The 21,090-nt window shown below is 37.7% G+C and overlaps 1 pseudogene; it reads left to right on the top strand.

The window, feature by feature from the left end:
• The first annotated feature begins 407 nt into the window (after window positions 1–407).
• LOC100967276 (RCC1 and BTB domain-containing protein 2-like) lies at window positions 408–15,784 on the top strand (annotated as a pseudogene).
• Window positions 15,785–21,090: the final 5,306 nt, after the last annotated feature.

The following is a 21,090-nucleotide window of genomic DNA, read 5'->3' as shown; positions in this document are numbered from 1 at the left end:
TCTTTTGAGAAGTGTCTGTTCATATCCTTCGCCCACTTTTTGATGGGGTTGTTTAAGGGATAATATCCAGAATCTACAAAGCTATTGTTTAAAATAATGGGTTGCAGCCTAGTTATTTTCATGAACTAAATGTCCCAGTTCAACTGACTGTGAGGCAAATGTGAACAATCCCTTAGCATACTAATGATTGAGCAGGTCAGGAGGGTTGATTTATTTGTCGTTTTAAGTAAAGAATGTGCTAAAAGTTAAAAAAATATTACTTAAAGTGAAATATTTCTCTATTACATCAATTCTTCAGGGTTGAGCTAACAGCAGCCACACCAATATGCAGACTTTTGGAATGTGGTGGGTTAAGGAGCCAGATGCTGAAACCAGAAAGATAAGTCTGTCAGAACATATCTTCCCACATGACTCAGCCTCCTCCACTTTGGGCTGGTTGCATGGGTGTGAAGAGGTAAGTCTGCATCCTTATCTGGACCAGTGTGAATGTCACTAACACAGTTAATCTGATGCCAGCTAGAGGAGCCATTTGACCTAATTAGAAGAGCAGAGAAAACACTTATCCAACACTCTGCAGAGCCCTGTGTCTTCAGCACCCCATGAGTTCTCCCTCAAGGTAGGCAAGATGAGATTTCAGAAAAGAATATGGGCTCCCATCACTGACATTTTAGGATTTGTAAATGTTATATAGCCAGAAAAAAAGATCTCATTCAGCTTTCATTTTCAGAAATGTGAAGACACATTAAATGACTTGCCCCACATTGCCTAGCTAGACTGTGGCAAGGCCAGAACTGAGATTCAGATATTTTAATTTGCTGTTTAGCATTATGACTACATGGGAAAATATATAACACTTCGATGTCCTCTTCTCCATCAAAGATGAAGCCTAACCTACTAACAGGAAACAATTACATCAATCTCTGTGAACTGTCTTTTTAAAAAGTTATCTTCTGGATTTAAAATTCAGAATAATTCCCAATGATGTCATTATGAGTTTGACAGATACCATCTACTCAATCTACTATTACTTTGCTGTAATATGTTCAGGTAAGATCAACTCCTGCATTAGATTAATATGCTTGTGAATACTGTAGAGACTTTTTTAGGAGAGAGTTTATGGCAATAAACTGATTGGTTCAATCCCCCACCCATTCCTTTTTATTTTATTCCTTTTATTTTTTAGCTTTCTGCAGCTGCAGCCTTGGGTACTGAGTATATTGCAGAGAAAATATAATTAAATTTGGCTCTCAAATTCCTGGGGAACTTTATAAGGTCATAACTGTCATTTTGGAAGCAGGCAAAGTCACTTCCCAAGTCAGCTCAAAGAGTGACATTTTGAGCAAATATTAAATAAGTGCAGTTCTTCCCCACTGCAGAATTTTACAACACCCTTACCACCTTAGCAATCCCCAGCCCATGGAGAGCATCAGAAACATGATAAAAGAGATGGGAGGGGGCCGGGCGTGGTGGCTCACACCTGTAATCCCAGCACTTTGGGAGGCTGAGGCAGGTGGATCATGAGGTCAGGAGTTTGAGACCAGCCTGGCCAACATGGTGAAACCCTGTCTCTACTAAAAATACAAAAATTAGCCAGGAGTGGTGGAGGTCACCTGTAATCCCAGCTATTTGGGAGGCTGAGGCAGGAGAATCGCTTGAAACCAGAAGGCAGAGGTTGCAATGAGCCGAGATCCTGCCACTACACTCCAGCCTGGGCAGCAAGAGTGAAACTCTATCTCAGAAAAAAAAAAAAAGAGAGAGAGAGATGGGAGTCCAAGTGTGCCAGTGTGTCTGCCCACTTCAAGGTGCTGATCTTGAGAGATTTCTCTTTAGACGCTTCTGTTCAGGAACTCTGTGACCTTAGAAAATGGATTTTTGTCATCTGAGTACATAAAGAAGTAGGATCTGAAGTATCTGGATTTCTTAAAATGAAGAAAATTGATCTCCCTTAATGTACACTATCTATAAATTAATATTAAAATACAGAAAAGCAACAGGTCAAGTAGAATAAACATTAAGAAAAAGCTTTCTAATAAAAAAGTGAATGAAAATCAACCTGTGGCCCTACACATTCATATACCATGTGTAAAAACTGTAAAAACCAAAACAGCTAAAAAAATCAACCAAACCAATAAAATGGTACAAAATAAAAACAATAACACAAGAATAAGGAGAAAAAAAAAAAAAGGCTTGAAACTGTAAAAACAAAAACATTCCCTAACCTGAAGGAAAGGGGCGGGAGAAAAGAGTACGTGTCAAAATCAGCCTCAGAAACTTCCACCCTTTATACACGGTACCCAGTAAAGCGCACCTCAAATTGGCTTAGTAAGTAAGTCCCTTTTACATTTCATTTGAACCATGAGGTGTAAAACCATAACATTTTCCTTCGTCTTTTGGATATGAGGTCAAACTATCAAGGATTAACTCTATTTGGACATGAGAAATTATTCCTCTCAAAAATTAATGAAATAGTAAAAAAAAAAAAATTAGAGCTTCTACAAATCCTAGTTCAAGTGAGGATTCAAGAATCAGAATGTACTATTAATGTGACCCAATTTATGCCCACAGTTTGTGAGTATCCCCGGTAATATGTATGCACTGAAATATAATTTTCCCCGCATTTATTTGGCTTTAGAATACATAAAAATCAAAATTCCAACAATTGTTTCTAAACATTTTTAAGTTACATAATGTTTTGAGATGCTGACAAAAACAAGACTGTCTCCTCAGAAATATGTACATTTGCATCTCCTTGCTAAATTTCATAATTTTTCAAGGGATGCATGGTCCTCTTGCATTTCTTCTGCAGAGCTGTTGGGCTTTGATATGGTTTGGCTGTGTCCTCACCCAAATCTCATCTTGCATTGTAGCTCCCACAATTCCCACGTGTCATTGGACGAACCTGGTGGGAGGTAATTGAATCATGGGAGCAGGTCTTTCCTCTGCTGTTCTCGTGATAGTGAATAAGTCTCATGAGATCTGATGGTTTTAAAAACAGAAGTTTCCGTGCGTAAGCTCTTTTCTCTTGTCTGCCGCCATTCAAGACAGCCTTTCAGGCCTCCCAAGCCACGGGGAGCTCTAAGTCCAGTAAACCTCCTTCTTTTGTAAATTGCCCATTCTTGGGTATGTGTTTATCAGCAGCGTGAAAATGGACTAATACAGTAAATTGGCACCAGTAGAGTGGGGCGCTGCTGAAAAGATACCTGAAAATGTGGAAGCAACTTTGGAACCCGGTAACAGGCAGCGGTTGGAATAGTTTGGAGGGCTCAGAAGACAGGAAAATGTGGGAAATTTTGGAACTTCCTAGAGACTTGTTGAATGGCTTTGACCAAAAGGCTAATAGTGATACGGACAATGAAATCCAGGCTGAGGTGGTCTCAGATGGAGATGAGGAACTTGTTGGAAACTGGACTCTTGCTATGTTTTAGCAAAGAAACTGGCGGCAGAATGTTTTCTGTTTGAGTTACAGGTTAGAGGGCTTTCAAGATAGTGCTGTTCTACCCCAGTGTTGGACTGAGTTACTGAGTTTTATTAAAACTATTCTTTCAGGTTTTGAAAACTACACCGTTTAGTGTGGGGCTGTGCTATGGAAGCAATCTGAAAGTAAGAGTCAATGCTTTTGTGAGAACCAGTCTATAATAATGACCAAAACTGTTGTACTGAGTCAAGCTTATGTTCCACTCCTTCTCTTAACGTGAGTTATCTCATAAGATATCCCAAGGTCTTCAGGCAAATGGTCTTCAGAGTGTTTGGATTACTTGCCCTCCCAGTTTGTCAGACATGCCTGCATGTGCTCTTAGACTCTAATTGGTATCTTAGCTACATCAATCAACATGTAATTGTTCTTCATATACTATACTCCAGTGTTGAAATATTACAAGCCATTCCATATCAAAGTAAGCAAACAACCTTATCTCTGACTCTGGGCATTAGCCTACGAATTGCTTAAAGACCTACCATCTTACAGTTTTAAGGTTCTTTTTTGAAAGTCCAGCTAGCAGCCAATAATTTCTACCCTATTCTGTGTATCCAGTAATTAACATAGGATGAGGAGTCAGACCAATAGCTCCACTACTTTCTATATATGTGACTTTGGGCAACTTTTCTACCTTTGCTGAGCCTGCATCCTCATTTGCAAAATGGTAACAGTATGGTACCTCCCTCTTAAGGTTGCTGTGAGAGTTAAGTGTGGTATGAATGCAGGACCTAGTGCAGAATAAGCATCCACCACATCTCAGCAATTTTACTTCCTGCAGGTTGTAATGGTTATGCTACTGGACAGTTGCTTCTCCACCATGGCCTCTTGCTGTCTGCCTTGAGGTTTATAAGATAAACCAGAGTTTCTCCATCAACTCATGAAACTACAAAACATCTGCTGTAGAGCAGCAATAATATTTCCCACAGACTGATTCAAGTGTGAATCCTGGCTCCTTCCCTTTCTGAGCCAATGATCTTGGTCAGGCCACTTAACCTCTCCGAGCCTCAGTTAATCTAACATGAAAATAAGGTGCTGTGAGGATCAATGTGTAAATCTACGCCACATGGAACAAGCATATAGCAGGGGCTTAAAGAATTGTAATGCCTTTCCCCTCTTCTTTTCCTTCTTAAAGGAATTTGTCGTATGAACACAGTTATGGTAGCTTAAATTTTCTTTCTTTTTTTTTTCTTTCTTTCTTTCTTTTTTTTTTTAAGAGACAGTTTCATTGTGTCATCCAATCTGGAGTGCAATGGCACCATCATGGCTCACTGCAGCCTCAACCTCCTGGGCTCGAGCAATCCTCCCACCTCAGCCACCTAAGTATCTGGGACCACAGGCACACGCCACCATGCCCAGCTAATTTTTGTATTTTCTGTAAAAACAGTTTTACCATGTTGCCCAGGCTGGCCTCAAACTCTTGAGCTCAAGCGATCCTCCTGCGCTAGCCTCCCAAAGTGTTGGGATTATAGGTGTGAGCCACTGTGCCCAGCCTAAATTTTCCATGTTATTTCTAAACCAGAATTAATTAAATCACACTCTGTTAGGGCTGAAGTCATAGATTTCAGAAATCATTTAATTCAATATCCTCATTTATTTATTTTAAAATTATATAATTACAAATTATAAAATACGTGTTTGTGGTAAAACTTCAAACACTATAAAATACATACAATAATATGGACAAAATACTTTTCTCCCTGAAATTAATTTCTGTTAACAGTTTGATGTGAATGTTTCAAGAGATTGTTATGTGCATAGATATACACAAAATTTTATATACAGACAGATAAACATATATAACTATATAGATTATTAAAATATGTCTATATTTAATATTTATATGCAGTTCTGAAATATTGTCATCCAAAATCCTTTTCCTTTCAATATGTTAAATATGGCTTATTTAACTACTGCATAAAGCTACCTTATATGAATGTATCACTATATGATGATGTGTCAATCATAGCCCTTAGTTGGCTTGCAATGTTTAGCTATTAAAAGCAATACTGTAGCAAGTAATCCTTGTATGAAACTGTTTTTTTTTTATAGACTAGATGTATAGAGGTAGAACACTAGGTGAAAGGTTATGCACAGTCTACATTTTGACAGCTACTGCAAAATTGACCCTTAAAAGATTGAACCAATGTAACATAATAGGGCATGAACATGGCTGTTTCTCCTGCTTTCTTTCATCAATTCTTTTTAATTTTCACAAGTATTTTTAACTTTGCCAATATGATAGGATCAAAATGATATCTCATTGAAGTTTTAGTTTGTATTTTTCTGAGTTATAATGAGACTGAAATTTTTAAATGTATTTTGGCTATTTAATTTTTAGTTAGGAATTGCTTTTTCAAATTGTTAACCTGTTTTCCATTTATTTTTAATTTTTTTAATGATTTGCTTGGGCTTTTTCTTTATTATGAATATTGATCTTCAGTTATAAATGTTACAGATTTTTTTTCTTTTTCTATTTTTTAAAAGTTTACATGTTTTGCCTTTCTTTAGTTATTATTTCATCATAGAGAAGTGGTAAAATGTTATAGAGTTAAGTCTTTTGGGGTTTTCAATTTTAGCTTCCACGTTTTCTGTTTTTCTTAGGCAAGTCTTCTTTACCCTAAGGCTGTAAAATATATTCTTTATATTTTCTCAATATTTTAACTTCTTTTTTCATTTGAAATTCGAGACCATTTGAGATTTATTTTTCTGTATGGGTTGGCATTAAGTCTGAATTATTCTTTTTCTAACCAGTTATTTAATTTTACCTGTATTCGTCTTTTCTGATTCTGCTGCTATGAATGCTGCTTTACTACCTGATCTTACATTACAGAAATGTGAAGCCCCAGAGAGATTATGTGATTTTTCTAGAGGGGTGCTTTATAACTGGGAGCAAGTCTGCCCTGCCAAGGAATATTTGGCAATGTCTGGAGAAACGTCTGGTTGTAATTACTAGGACAGTGCTGCTGGCATCTAGTGGTAGAAGCCAAGGATGTTGCTAAACATCCTAAAATGCACAAGACAGGCCCCTCACAAGAAATTATCTGTCCTAAAATGTCAGTCGTGCTGAGGTTGAGAAATCTTGGAATCATCACAGTATATAAATACTGTTCATAAAAAAAATTACTTAATTAAGGTATTCAAACATGTTTTTTAAGGTATTTAAAATTATTAGCCTTTAGTATCTGTTGATAAATCTTCCAAAAGTTGTTTGCATATAAGCTTGCCATTGTGAGTTAGTAGATGTCCATTTTCCAGGTGAGAAAAAGATGTGAGCTTTTCTCATTGTCTCAGGAGCAATGTTACTTCATTTCTATGAGATGCTCCCTGTTCTTCATGACACTGAAATTTTTCATTCTCACCAACTCTAGAACAGACATTGAATCCTCTGGATAGCAACTGCATATCATAATTGTGTGTTCTTTTCAAAGCACCGGTTTTAGTCATGCCAAGTGGAAACAAATTTTCAACTATGACTTTACCTTTCATATTAAAAAAAAAAAACAGACACAGAATCATCAGAAGCACCAAATTAATGGTAATGATTTCAGGTCCTGCTCCAGACCCACGGAAGCAAAGATTCCGGGTTTGGGGCCTAGGACTTTGTATTTTCATGAGGTGAACCAAATGATTCTGAGGGTGAGCTGAGTTTGGGAGCCAGTGCTGTGCCACACTCACAGGCATGCTACCTGCAGGAAGAGAAGCTCTAATCCCCGTACTACAAATTCTCCCAGCTTGGCTTCTTTCTCCAGAGAGGAATTTGGTCTCAGAAACTGAAAGATTCATGTCAGCAGTAGGATAGTGAAGAAGTTAAAAATAAAAATAAGAAAGTGAAAGAAGACTAGTGTTTTTAGGGTTAAAGATTTTCCTATATTCACCGCATCAAAAATGTAGTAAAATGGTGACTCATACTAACCATGACCTCTTTGAGGTTTTAAAATGTGTAAGGAGAAACTACAGGGATTGAAGACACAACCATGCCAGTTACTCGTTTCTGTGACAGCTAATGATAGTTTATGTTGGTTCAGTTTTCTTTGATCTCAAAGTGGATTTAAATATTAATTAAGCATCGTAAAACCAGCTTGCATTTAACAAATATAGCAAAGCCTAGAGAATAGGATCACATGGATTTGGTCTGCAGAATTCCAATTGGAAAATGCTGTGAATCACCTAATGCTGCACATAGATGCATTTTGCTTCACTTTTAATCCCAAAAATTGTATATTATATTATCAAATTGGAAAACATCAGTGGCCACATATTCACTAACTTGCTAGAACTTTCAAGTAAAACTTGCTTTGCTATCTTATACAAGATAATTGAAGTTGTTTAAAATGTTTGTTTAAAAACAACTATGACTTCAACTACTTATCTGTGCAGATTCTATCATATCATATAGCCAAATAAAACAAAGCACTACTGGGTAAGTCTAGGCAGATATAACCAAAGTTCTGTTATTTGTAATACCATTTCTAATTTTGGGGATCACTGAAGTAGTGTCACCCTTATCACTGTACTTCATGATATGTGAAGGTCATAAATTTGAATTTTATATGATAAATGTATAGTACTGCTACTCATTTACTTTATATGTGTTGAAGCCTCTGCAACATTTTTTGTTTGAAAAGATTTGCTTCTAAATATGTCCCTGGATAAGTTGGTTTCTATAATCCTTCTCTCCTCTGACATTATATCTAGATCCTTTTAAAAAATTAGAAAATATCTACTTGTATTTTCAGCCTTTGCGAATTTGAAGTAGGAAGTAGAGAAATGGCTGGGAATTATTTTAGTCCTGGAGCACTTAGAGGGGAGTCAGGCTTGTGCGGCTTCCAAATTTAGGGTTTAGGATCAGCCAGCAAGCAGCAGAGAGCACCACAAACCTTTATGGAGGAAGAGGGGAACTATATGATGAGAGAATCACCCAGACACTGAAGTGGCAGGCATTGCGGTTTCCCTGGCTGGTGTGGGGCAGAAGGGCAAGGTTGTGCAACTCTGCTTTTGTCCTGCTCTGATTTTTAAAGTTATCACATCACAGGACTATGTGGTGTTGAGGCTGACAAACCCCTGGCAGATCAGATGAGTAAACTCAGACCAAGAAAAGGGAAACAACTTGCCCAAATTAAGATCAGCTTCGGCATGATGGAGGCTAAGGCAAGCAAGGGGCAGAAGGAAATGAAGAGATGAGAGAGAGCAAGTAGGGTAAGAAGAGGCCCTTTCAAGCACCTCATAGCATTCAGGAGACATCCCAGCCCTTTAAAAGAAGTAAATGGTAAGTGTCTCTGTATTCAGAGATTGCCTCTCCTTACGCATTCTGGCTTTTGGATTGAGGCCTTGGGAGTCTCAGCTCCATTTCCAGAACATATCAGCATGTTGCCTACCTTGAACTGCTAATGTTGACATATATCATTCCCAAAAGTTTTCCCCCAAAGTTTCCTGACCTAGAGTGTTTATTTGATTGTCTGTGATGTCTGGCATATCTTTCCAACAGAGGAAATGGAGCCTATTCTTAATCACATTAATACATACCAAACAAAATAAATCAAAACACACAACAAAAAAATCCAGAAACTTTATAGACAATTTAAAAAAACAATGCCCTTAACGATATAGAAGAAAATTGTTTCCCCCTCTCCCACCCCTTCAAACCTGTAATATACCTAAGGAAAGATGGGACAATCAGGGATCAGAAAAGACTCCAGCTGTCATTGGATTTCTTTAAAACTTTTTTCCCAGGGCCACTAGAGGGGCAGGCACAAAGATGTGCAGACTTGGTTTGGGGCCTGGGAATCCCAGACGAAGCCTTAAAGCCACAGGGTCACCTAGCAGGGAGTCTCACTTACAAGATACAGTAGAGTTCCCCTTCCTGTGTCTGAGTGTTCTCATTGTTCAATTCCCACCTATGAGTGAGAACATGCAGTGTTTGGTTTTTTGTCCTTGCGATAGTTTGCTACCAACATGGCACATGTATACATATGTAACAAACCTGCACGTTGTGCACCTGTACCCTAGAACTTAAAGTATAATTTTTAAAAATCCAATAAACAGTCCTCTGGAAAAAAAAAAGTTTCTCACCTACAGAAAAAAAAAATAGAGAAGGGTGGAGTTCAACAGACCTGGGTTCAAATTCCAGCTCTGCCTGTCACCAGCTGTCGGCCCTTGGACACATTTCTATTTTCAGATTGCTCACTCATAAATGACTAATAATAACAGCATCTTCCTCACAGCACTGTTGTAAAGCCTAAGTAAAATATAGGTGTGAGTTGCACAGCATGGCATCTGGCGTACAGAAGCTACTTAAGATGTTGTTGCTATTTATTGTTATTATTAAGATGAATATCAGTTTGTAGGCTTGAGATAGAAAAAATTAGAAGTGAAGCTGATTACTTAGAAATCTTCTATCTCATTTTTCAGTTAAAATATTAATATAAAAGAAGGCTGCAACAGGCAATCTCAACAGTAGACCATGCTCTGTAGTAATTACACTTTACTGGGCTGGGTTTAGCTCCAGCTGAACTAGTACTCAGCTACTGTGGATGCCATGGGCTTTGCCACATCAATACTTAGCAAGTGAGTAATTTGGATGTTCTCTATGTAGCAATTTGTGTAGACAGCCAAAGCAGAAATGTACTTTAAGGCTATACAGATTGAGTCTCTGTATTGATTAAATCATCAGATCTATTGTTGGTTGGCTATGTACCAAGATAATTTTGAAATAGGCAGGCCTAAAAGACTTTCTACATTTTGCCATAATGAGGTTTGTCCATCCACAAAACCTATCTGACACCCCAAAACACTGATACGACTAGTGTTTTTGTTTTTATTTTACTGTATTTTTAAATTTTTTTTAGACAGGGTCTTGCTCTGTTGCGCAGGCTGGAGCAGTGGTGTGATCACGGCTCACTACAGCCTCAATCTCTCACATTCATGTGATCCTTCCACTTCAGCCTCCCAAGTAGCTAGGACTGCAGGTGCATGAAACCATGCCTGTCTAATTTTTGTGTTTTTTTGCAGAGACAGGTTTTGCCATGTTGCTCCTTGAGCCCAGGAGGCTGGCCTCAAACTTCTGGTCTCGAGCGATCTGCCTGCCTTGGCCTTCCACAGTGCTGCGATTACAGGTGTGAGCCACTGTGCCTGGCCCTGACAGTGTTTTTCATCTAACTGTCCTAGGAAAAAAAAAAATCTCACTTATTTTTCCCCTTTAAGAAGTTACTCCATTTCCATGCATCTCTTTCTTGCCTCTTTCTCCAGTAGATTGTTAGGTCAAGAGGAAGGCAAACAGGCAAGCAGATTCTCTTGCTTAACACATGAATACAAAATAAAAGGTTTTCTTTCTTTCCCCCAAAAAAGTTTACCACTTATTTCCTTCTTTAATATTTACTCAAATTTGCGATTAATTCCCTTTAAAATTATTCTTATTTATAGATAAATTTGTATAACTCCCTCATGGGAAATTTGGCAATGTGTGTAAAAAATTTAAATACTCCTAATTAATAAATTTATTTTTAGGAGCCATCTGTGCTGAACCAAAATATTTATAAGAAAATAGTGAAAAATTGGAAGTAGCATAAATAGTCATGTGAGTGAACTGGTTATAGAAATTATAATTCGTGTTTACAACAAAATATTCAGTCATTACAAAAATATTATAGAGGTATATTATAGGTAGTACAAAAGTGTTCATAATATGTTTTAACAGAGAAAACGAAGGCTGCTAAATAATACTTATTGAATACTTTTCCAATTACAAATGGACATGAACAGAAATGGGACCAGAGAGAAATCTATCAAAATATTAACCAAGTAGGTTTCTCTGGGTGAAAAGGAAATTATCATTTTTGTTAGTTTCTATTTTCTAAAATGGCTATAATAAACACATCTTATTTTTATAATTAGACAAAATACAACAAAAACAAAAGTTTTTATTTAATTTAAGAAAGTATTGCCAAGTCTATTTTCATCTAAGAGAACAATAGTTCAATTTAGGAGTGGAAAGAGCCACGGGCATGACCTACCTAAATGCAGAGTCCATTTGTTGAAGGAGGGCTGATTCTGGAATGGCTTTTCCTCAGGTCAGATGCTATATTATAAAGGAAAGCCAAAGTAGTGGAGGAAACAGGACATTGACCATGCAGAGCTTTCCCTATAATCAGCCATCACCTTAGCAACCAGCTTCGCTGCCTCAGGCCTAAATTCTTCTGTAGCTGCTTTAATTTATGGATACCATTTTCCGTGTCTGCCTAGTGGGAATTCATTAGGCAGTGTCCCGATGTGTAGGTGTACATCACTGGGGCTGTGGAAGGTTTTAGATGATAGATGAACATGGTATTACGTGACCTTGAATAACATAGTATGCCAATCAGTCTCTGTTATTAGTTTCTTCTTGCTGCCGTAACAAATTTCCACAAACTCAGTGGCTTAAAAAGCACATAAATTTATTCTCTTACCTTCTGGAGGTCATAATTCTAAGATCAAGGTGTTGGTAGGGCTATATTCCTCTGGAGACCAGAGAAGAACCCACTTCCTTGCCTTTTTTACTTCTAGCTACTAGAGACTGCCTCCATTCCTTGGCCCCTAGCACATCACTCCAACCTTGGGTCCATTGTAACATCTCCTTTTTCTAACTTTGGCCTACTTGCCTCTCTCCTATAAGGGCCCTTGTGATTACACTGGGCCTAACCAGATGACCCAGCATGATCTCCTTACTTCAAGATCCCAACTTAATGACATATGCAAAGTTCCTTTTGCCATATAAGGTAACATATTCACAGGCTCCTGAGATTAGAATATGGACATCATTGGGGGCCATTATTCATCCTATCTTATTACAGTCTCCCTATCAAGTTTCCTTCAGTCTTCTGAGCACATCAAGGAGGAAGTCTAGCTTTTGCTTATGGCATTGTTTCTAGCACTTGCTAATCTCCCTTTCAAACAAAGAGCATGCATTTAACAAAAAGAAGGCAGATATTAAACTCAGGTGCACTGGCTAGGCATGGCATCTATCTACTTTATTATCAGTCATCTACTTTTTATTATGTTATGGTTACCTTCAAGTTTTGGTAAATGATATTTTATTTTTTTCTCATTTACACTATAGCTGCATAAAATTTCTTTTAAAAAGTGAAATAGTGAATTAATTTTGAGACTTTTAAGCAAACAATATTATTGGTAGCATGCAGATTTTGCAAACATTGTGAATGAAGAATGTGAATGACTAGCGTTTGGGAAATATTGCCATAGGAGAATACTGCCCTATTAAGATTAGGGAAGAGTCATGTTGTTTGGGGATGACTATGCTCCCTCCCTTAGCTCTGCATGAGGCCTCTCTTGAGGAATGTGATGCTATTTTCTTTCTGCTTCTTTTGACAGTTGATTCTTTACAGGGGTAGAGGGTGAGCCAGCAAGACAGGGAGAGGTACTATCCCTTTTATTCATGAAGAATGAAAATTGACAATGGCAAATCTCTGGGACATTATGTATTGGTCATTGGCTATATGCAAATCTCCTTCCAAGATTTGCTGAGAGGAAAAGGCAAGTCCCTGCAATACAGGTGTGAGCCCCTTTCTGGTAGAGGACTACAAGTCAGGGCAGTTAAAGGTAGAAAAGGGATGGGTTCATAGGAAAAGGAACAATACAGTGCTGTGGAGTTTAGACAGAGAGGTGATCCTTTCAGTTGGAAGCAGGGGATGGAATAGAGTGAGAATAGGGAGGATCAGGAAACTCTTCATGGTGAACACAGTTTTTCTTCAGAAACTTTGCCAAGAATTTTCTCAAGAAGCATTTAGGGTGGGGGCCTCATTATCACCAACACTTTAGGTTTTTTTCCTGATGGTATTTTCAGTATTAGGAAGTTTTCCTGAGTACCAACTACTTGCCAGACACTACGCTTGGGACTGCATACATGCTACTATACGATTAATGCTAAAACTGCTAAAGCAATGAGGCTGGTTTTCTTACTTTCATTTTTCAGAAGTGCAAGCTGAGTCTTACTTGCCTGAGATCATATAGCCTGTAAGTAGCAGACGTTTTCTTCAAGTGCTGTCTGGTTGCAATGTTGATAAGCTTGCCCTGCAATAAACTGATTTCAGCAGCTTTGGTCTGAAGTGATTCTCCCAGTCTGGAACTAATTGAACTAATCGAACTAATCGAGCTCCGTGTCAATATGTCCAGCTTCAGCTAGAACTTATCCAGTCTCACTCAGCAGCTTTTTCCTAGGGCTTTATCCAGAACTGTCCAACAGACAGCGCTGATGGAAATACTTCATATGTGTGCAGTAACCACTAGTTACATGTGGTATCAAGCACATAAAATGTGACTAAGACTGAGGACTAAATTTATTTTATTTGATTTGAATTAATTAGAATTTAAATTAATATAGCCACATGTGGCTAGTGGCTACTGTATTGGACAGAACAGTATGTAGCTAGACTAATTCATATTTAAGTTAAAATCATCCAAGCAGTAACAGTGATCCAGGAGGCAGAGTGGACATGGCTCAGGCTGTACTGAGTCACATTAACTTTGCTCTAGAAGACAACTTTACAAAGGAACTAAAAGGGACAGGATTAAAGATGACTGAATACTGGGCTCCAGAAATTTGTAACCATCAGCTTAGCAGATCATATATTCTTCAGTGGAGCTGAGAATTGAGAAGTCTGCTCTTCACAGTGATTTGGAACTTTCCAATCCCAGAGAAAAGTTGACCAAGGAACTGCCCAAGACTGAGTCCATATGGAAGAACTTCATCTTCTCTAGGAAGAAAGTGGCAAGGTTTCATAAATAAATTAATGGATTCACAGAATCAGCAATAAAATTACTTTATTACATATAAAATGTTATAATGGTAGGAAATCCCCAAAAGCCAATACAGGCTACTCGGTCATCTTTGAATAAGTTAGATGTGGGAAAGTGGGAGAACTGCAGTTAATTCATCACCTTTGTCTTTGGCAGTGCTGGTCATAAGTTTTATATCCTACAATAATATCCTGGCACAAACTGCTGTGGCTGTTTGAGGATAGGTAACATCCAGAGCACCATCAAACCTCGGAGACTGGATTCTTTAAGTGGCAAAAAGATAGCCAGCCTTAGCTGTGGGAGTAGTAAACACATTGTCTTTGCAATAGAAGAAGAAGTCTTTACTTGGGGGCCATAACGTGTATAGCCAGCTGGGATCTGGGACAACTAATCATGGTTTCTCTACGAATTTGTCAAACAAGTCATTGAAGTTGCCTATGGGTCTCACCATTCTTTGGCGCTAATATCTGATGGAGAGGTATTTGCCTGGGGTTATAGTAACTCTAGGCATGTAAGATATGGATCAACAGTTAATCAGCCAATTGCTCAGGGAGTCACTGGCTGCTTACGGAATAAAGAGGCTGTGAACACAGCATGTGGGCAGGTGTGCTCCATGGTGGCGGTAGACACTGGGGAGGCTACTTGCACCTACAGACATACATTAGTATTAACAGATGAAGGCCAAGTATATGCTTGGGGTGCCAATTATGGGCAGTTGGGCACTGGCAATAAAAGCAACCATTCCTATCCTGCCTTTGTCATTGTGGAAAAGGACAGGATTATAGAGATTGCAGTCTGTCACTCTCCCCACACATCTGCTGCCAAGACCCAGGGTGGGCGTGTGTACATGTGGGGCCAGGGCCAGTTGATGATCTTGCCTCACCTCACCCACGTCTGCACTGATGACACATTTACCTGCTTTGCTGCTTCTGCCATCCATGGCGCCTCCTCTCTGTGGAACCTGATGACCACCCTCGTGGTGGCCGAGTTACTGAAGAGGGAATTTGACAACCTGGACACTGCAGTCTTGAAATTTGTGGTCAGTGGAAAGTACATTTATGCACATAAAGTCCTCAAAATTTGATGTATGTGAGCATGTTCATTCATTGCTGGAAGGTAATGAGGATGTTATTGTAGAAATGAGTGAATTTTCATACTCTGTTTACTGGGCCTTCCTGGAATACCTGTACACAAACAGCATCAGTCTTTCTCCCGAGGAGGCAGTAGGATTGCAAGATTTGGCTATATTTTATAAAGAAAATCATTTGAAAAAAGCTCTGCCAACAATCAAGCAAGGCATCCGTGAGCAGAGTACAGTCCCTCTGCTCTCGGCTGTTGTGAAGTATGACGCCTGGGATTTGGAAGAATTCTGCTTCAGGTTTTGCATAAACCATCTGACTATAGTAACAAATTTCAGGCTTTGCATAAATGGACTATGATCTCCTGAAGAACTTTATCAGAAAAGAAAGCAGAGTTAAAGCCTTTAAAAATGGATCCCATCTTCAGAAAAGGAGTTTCTGAACCTTTCTGTTTCTCCTGCAAAAGCCAGAAATAATCATTTCTCTTGAATTGATACTATGTTTGAAGAGTTACATTTGGCTAAGTACTTGCGTCTGTCAAAAGAAGGATGGTGGCGAGTAATTTTCATCTTCCTAAATCCAGAGTTTATGTAGAAAGCATTGAATACTCTGATCAGATGTGACTAAGGCCAAGGAAAAAAAATGAAATACCTTCTTTACCATTTCCTCTTTTGAGTCACTCAAGTTGGTACCTTTTGTACCCTGGTCTCAGTATATGCTATTCTGGCCCAAACATTCCGTTATTCAGCGATACCACATAGACAGCCTGATAAGGAGTGCTGTTCCTACCACATTGTCAGTACCCAGCATGGTGCCTTGCATATAATAGGCACTCAATTTATTATAAATCTTCAGTACGCCCAGATAATAGCTTTAGTTGTGGAGTACTTGATGAAGTACTTGCACAAAATAAATCTAAAATACTCTGTAATTATTGAAGTTCTTATTCTTCTGGTACATGATTCTGAGAAATAGTGGCTAATTTAGAGCATTAATTACAATTCGCCAAAAGGCCTTGGCTATTAAATTGCCCAAGATCCAAGGGCTAATTTTGATTTTCTATTTACTCTGAGTCATTAATTTCTCACATGGGATTATTGAGTATGAAGTATTATTTTTGAATGAAATCCCTGTATTGATGTGCTCACATAATGACATAAGGTCCTTTACTTTGCTCTGTGTTGAGGGACTTGCCTCTAAGTGAAAAAGACTATGTATTTTTCTTGTAGTTGGCTTTCATGTCACTACAAAATAGGTCTTTTAATCTGGCAGTAGTATAATTATAAAGTAATATCTGAAAAGGAACTAATACTTACATTTCATGGGCACCATTAATAAGAATGAGATAAATTTATACTATTTATTTATTTATTTAGAGAGAGTCTCGCTCTGTCACCCAGACTGGAGTGCAGCAGTGCAATCTTGGCTCACTGCAACCTTTGCCTCCCAGGTTCAAGCAATTCTCCTGCTGTAGCCTCCTAAGTATCTGGGATTACAGGCATGCACCACCATGCCTGGCTAATTTTTTGTATTTTTAGTAGAGGTGGGGTTTCATCATGTTGGCCAGGGTGGTCTTGAACTCCTGACCTCAAATGATCCACCTGCCTTGGCCTCCTAAAGTGCTGGAATTACAGGCATGAGAATTTATACATTTTAGATCAAAACAAGTCACTCAATTGCAAAAGAGAAACTGGAATGGAACATAGTGTCAGATTCTTCTAATATGTATCTCACAATATAATATTATGTAAATAAAACTCCTTTGGAATTAGGAATCTTGTTCTGATGCTGAACTATTTGATAATAAGGTGCTTATTTGAAGATAACAGAAAAAAATCATCTAATCAGATTATTTTGTTTTATGGCGGAAGACAATGAGGCCCCGAAAATGTGACTTGCTCAAGGTAAAACAAAATAAACCTCCAAAAATCAAATGAACTAAACAGATATAGATCCTTGCTTTTAGAAATTAAGATATCTGACTCCCAATCACAAGTTTTCCCATTCTGGACAGGGAAGAAAACACGTGGAGTAAGCTGAGAAATATGGTTACCAGCCTATGGTGAGATGGTGGGTGATCTCCGAAGGTCACTCAGGAAGGATGTGGTTACCACTAAAGCCTGGCCACATGTGAATCGCAGCTGATAAAAATATTGCATCTTCTTTGGGGACTACTTTCATTTTTTAGCACAGCTAATGCTAAGATTTTTTTAAAAAAACTCAGAATAAAATATAAGAAACAAGAATATACTGAAATAAAAAGAATATGGTATGAAATAAAAAGAAAAAAGGTCAAAAAGGTGGCTTTAATATGTAATATTTTACATACACCTATCCAGAAACATATGCATAGATATGTACAATTTAATACATATATTAATATACATACATAGAAAGATACATAAATTTAGGTGTAACAAACAATATCCTGGAAAAACATACCAAAATTGATGCAGTGAGACAAAGTTCATTTGTAATGTTTAATTTCCAGACCCTGATAGTAAATATAGATGTTCAGTGTAGTGTATTTTATATGGTTTTGCAGGTCTGCAATTGTTCATAATAAAAATGCAAGAGTTTGATGGATAAAGAAAGATGGACAAGATAAAGAAAAACTGAAAGAAAACTAAAAATGATTAAACACACTGGAGACTGTAACCACAGAATTGCATAGAAGTACGTTAGTGATCCTGAGAAAGACTTGATTACCAAGCCCACAGGTCAGAGAAAAAGACAAAGAAATAAAAATAATCTTTGACAGAGAAGATGGTAGACATTGAAGAAACATGTAGGTAACAGATTATTGACTAGATTAAAACAAAGGACGAAAAGGAATTGACGTCAATATTCGAAGGCATGATAGAAGAAAACTTGGGTTGAAGAAACATGTAAGTGCAGATTGAAAGAGTTCGCTGCAAAATTGAAATCAAAGGGGATACCTTTGCAAAAATATGCTTGCTAAGTTCATTTCATTACAGAGATGAAAACCAAACCATAATAATATAAAACAAGTATATAAGCAGAAAGTTAATTATTTTCTAAAAATCCACAACGGGTTACCTACAAATAGATAAAAACAAAGGTGACTTTACACACTTCTGTTGTAATGCTAAACTCTGGAAGAAAATAGAAAAATGTCTACAGAATTTTGTGGTAGAAAGATGTTTTAACCTTTTGTTTTAAGGCAACAAAAAACATTCTCAGACACTCAAGGGTGCAAACAATATTTAAAACATATTTCTTCGTGAAAAAAATTACTTGAAACATCAAATGGCTAACAGGTATATCAAAAAAGTGGAAAACAAAGTTAAAATTAGATACATATAAATAAATATGGAAATACACATATGTATTATGCCAATGCCAAAAAATACACTTGAAGTTATTGAGTATCACACTATACTTACGATATTTGCATTTTATAATTATTAAAATACACGCGTAACTTTGTAATATGAATACGTATTTCATGATAACATTAAACATTCTCAGGTTCCATGTACACCTGAGACAAGTCTTGTGGAGTATGTGGTCAGTAATTTTCCCTTGGCTTCACCCCAATACTGATTTGTTTGCTTCTGTTTTGAATGTTCAGAACTCCTTGAACCACACACTGTTGAAGTCATACTTTCATAGACTGTATGACCAGGTTTTCATTACCTAGAGTTTCGTTGGGCATCTTTTCTTTTAGGTAGGGGTAGAGTGGCAGGATGTGGAAGGTATTTTTAAGTGCTTATTTTGTTTTTAATTTTTAATTTTTGTGGGGGTACATAGTGGGTGTATATATTTATGGGATATATGAGATACTTTGATACAGTCATACAATATATAATCACATCAGGGTAAATAGGGTACTCATCACCTCAAGCATTTGTCCTTTGTATTACAAACCATCCAATTATACTCTTAGTTATTTTTAAATGTACAATTAAATTATTGACTATAGTCACCCTGTTGTGCTATCAAATACCATAAAAGTGCTTATTTTGATTAAGCTTATTAAGGCCACATCATATCCCAAATAAATAATCTTTCTTAGCTAAGTTGACTGCTTTGATAAGGAAAGAAATTCACACACCAACTAAAATGGCCAATGTGTGCAGAAGGTACAAAAAGAAGAAAGGTTTGACTCCAGAATTCCTCCATAAATGGAATTTATGGACAGTCTTATAGGAAATAGAATGCAGGAGAATGATGAAACTTTCTTGAAGGTGCATTCCATAGAAAGCGTACTGTTTTTATAGAATTTACCTTTTTATATCTATATACTAAAAATCGTTGGTGTTTTATATTAATACTTCACATAGATTTTTAATGATTGCACACTATTATTACTGTGATTATTTTTATTTGGTTTGGCTCTGTGGGAGATATGATGATGCTGATGGAGGTTTTGACAGAGCTAAAGACATGTCACATCTTGACAACGGCTGGAGGAAGGACTTCATAGTCAATCAAGGTATAAATACTAGCAATCTGTTTTCACCCTACTCCAAAGCACTTCTTAAATCACATTAGAACTCTAAAATGTAATGAGAACCACGTCACTGTTTTGCAATCTCTAAATGCCAAATTAAAATATGAATCAAGGATTGTGTAGTCAAGTCAATGGGAACTCTGACTTGAGTAACATTTTCCCTTGAGGCAGTGTACAGATTACAAAAGGTATTAGCACAGAAAATTTAGCTTTGGGTGGGACTTGCAATTAAGTCAAATTAATGAATCTGAACTGGTGTTTTTTTTTATTTTCAAGACATGCCATTAAGCAGTGAAACACCAAAAAGATAAAGCCAAAACTTGGAAATAACCCACGTGTTCTTCAGTGAGTGAATAGTTACACAAACTCTGGTGCATGCATACCGTGCAATGCTATTCAGCAATAAGGAGGAACAAACTTGATATATGCAACAACTTGGATAGATCTCAAGGACATCATGCTGAGTAAAAAAAGCCAATATCAAGGCCACATACTCCATGATTTTATTTATAAGACATTATAGCAATGGAGAACAGATAAGTTGTCAGGGATCAAGTTCAAGGAGAGCTGGTCATGGTGGTAGTGGTGGTTGACCATAAAGGAATAGCAAAAGTGAATTTAGTGTGATAATGGAGAGTTCTATAACTTAAATGCTTCTGTTTTCAAGCTACTTAAAATTTATTAGGGCAGTAGACTTACACAGAACTCTCCAAAAAGATAATTCAGAAGCATAATAAAAAGTGATTTAAGCTGGGCGCGGTGGCTCATGCCTGTAATCCCAGCACTTTGAGAGGCCGAGGTGGGGTGGATCGCCTGAGATCAGGAGTTTGAGATCAGCCTGGCCAACATAGTGAAACCCTATCTCTACTAAAAATACAAAAAATTAGCTGGGCATGTGATGGGCACCTGTAATCCCAGCTACTTGGGAGGCTGAGGCAGGAGAATTGCTAGAACCTAGGAGGCAGATGTTGCAGTGAGCTGAGATCGCACCATTGCACTCCAGCCTGGGCAACAAGAGTGAAACCCTGTCTCAAAAAAAAAAAGTGATTTAGAAGAGGGAACAGTAATTCTAGAACATATAGTTCAGGCAAAACGTTTCAGAAATGGTGGTATTGTGGCCAGACCTTGGAAAATGTGGGTAACCTTCCTATGAGAGGAGAATGCAGAGGTGATCAAAGTTGAACAAAGCCCTGATGGTGAAACACGTGCCTTATTCTTTGGTTAATGAGTCTCAAAAAGGCCGTCACTTGAGCAAGACTTCGCCTCTCTGA

This window comes from Pan paniscus, chromosome 8 (genome assembly GCF_029289425.2).
Source record: "Pan paniscus chromosome 8, NHGRI_mPanPan1-v2.0_pri, whole genome shotgun sequence".
NCBI classification, from domain to species: Eukaryota; Metazoa; Chordata; class Mammalia; order Primates; family Hominidae; genus Pan; species Pan paniscus.
This window is presented reverse-complemented; position numbering and strand designations above follow the sequence as displayed.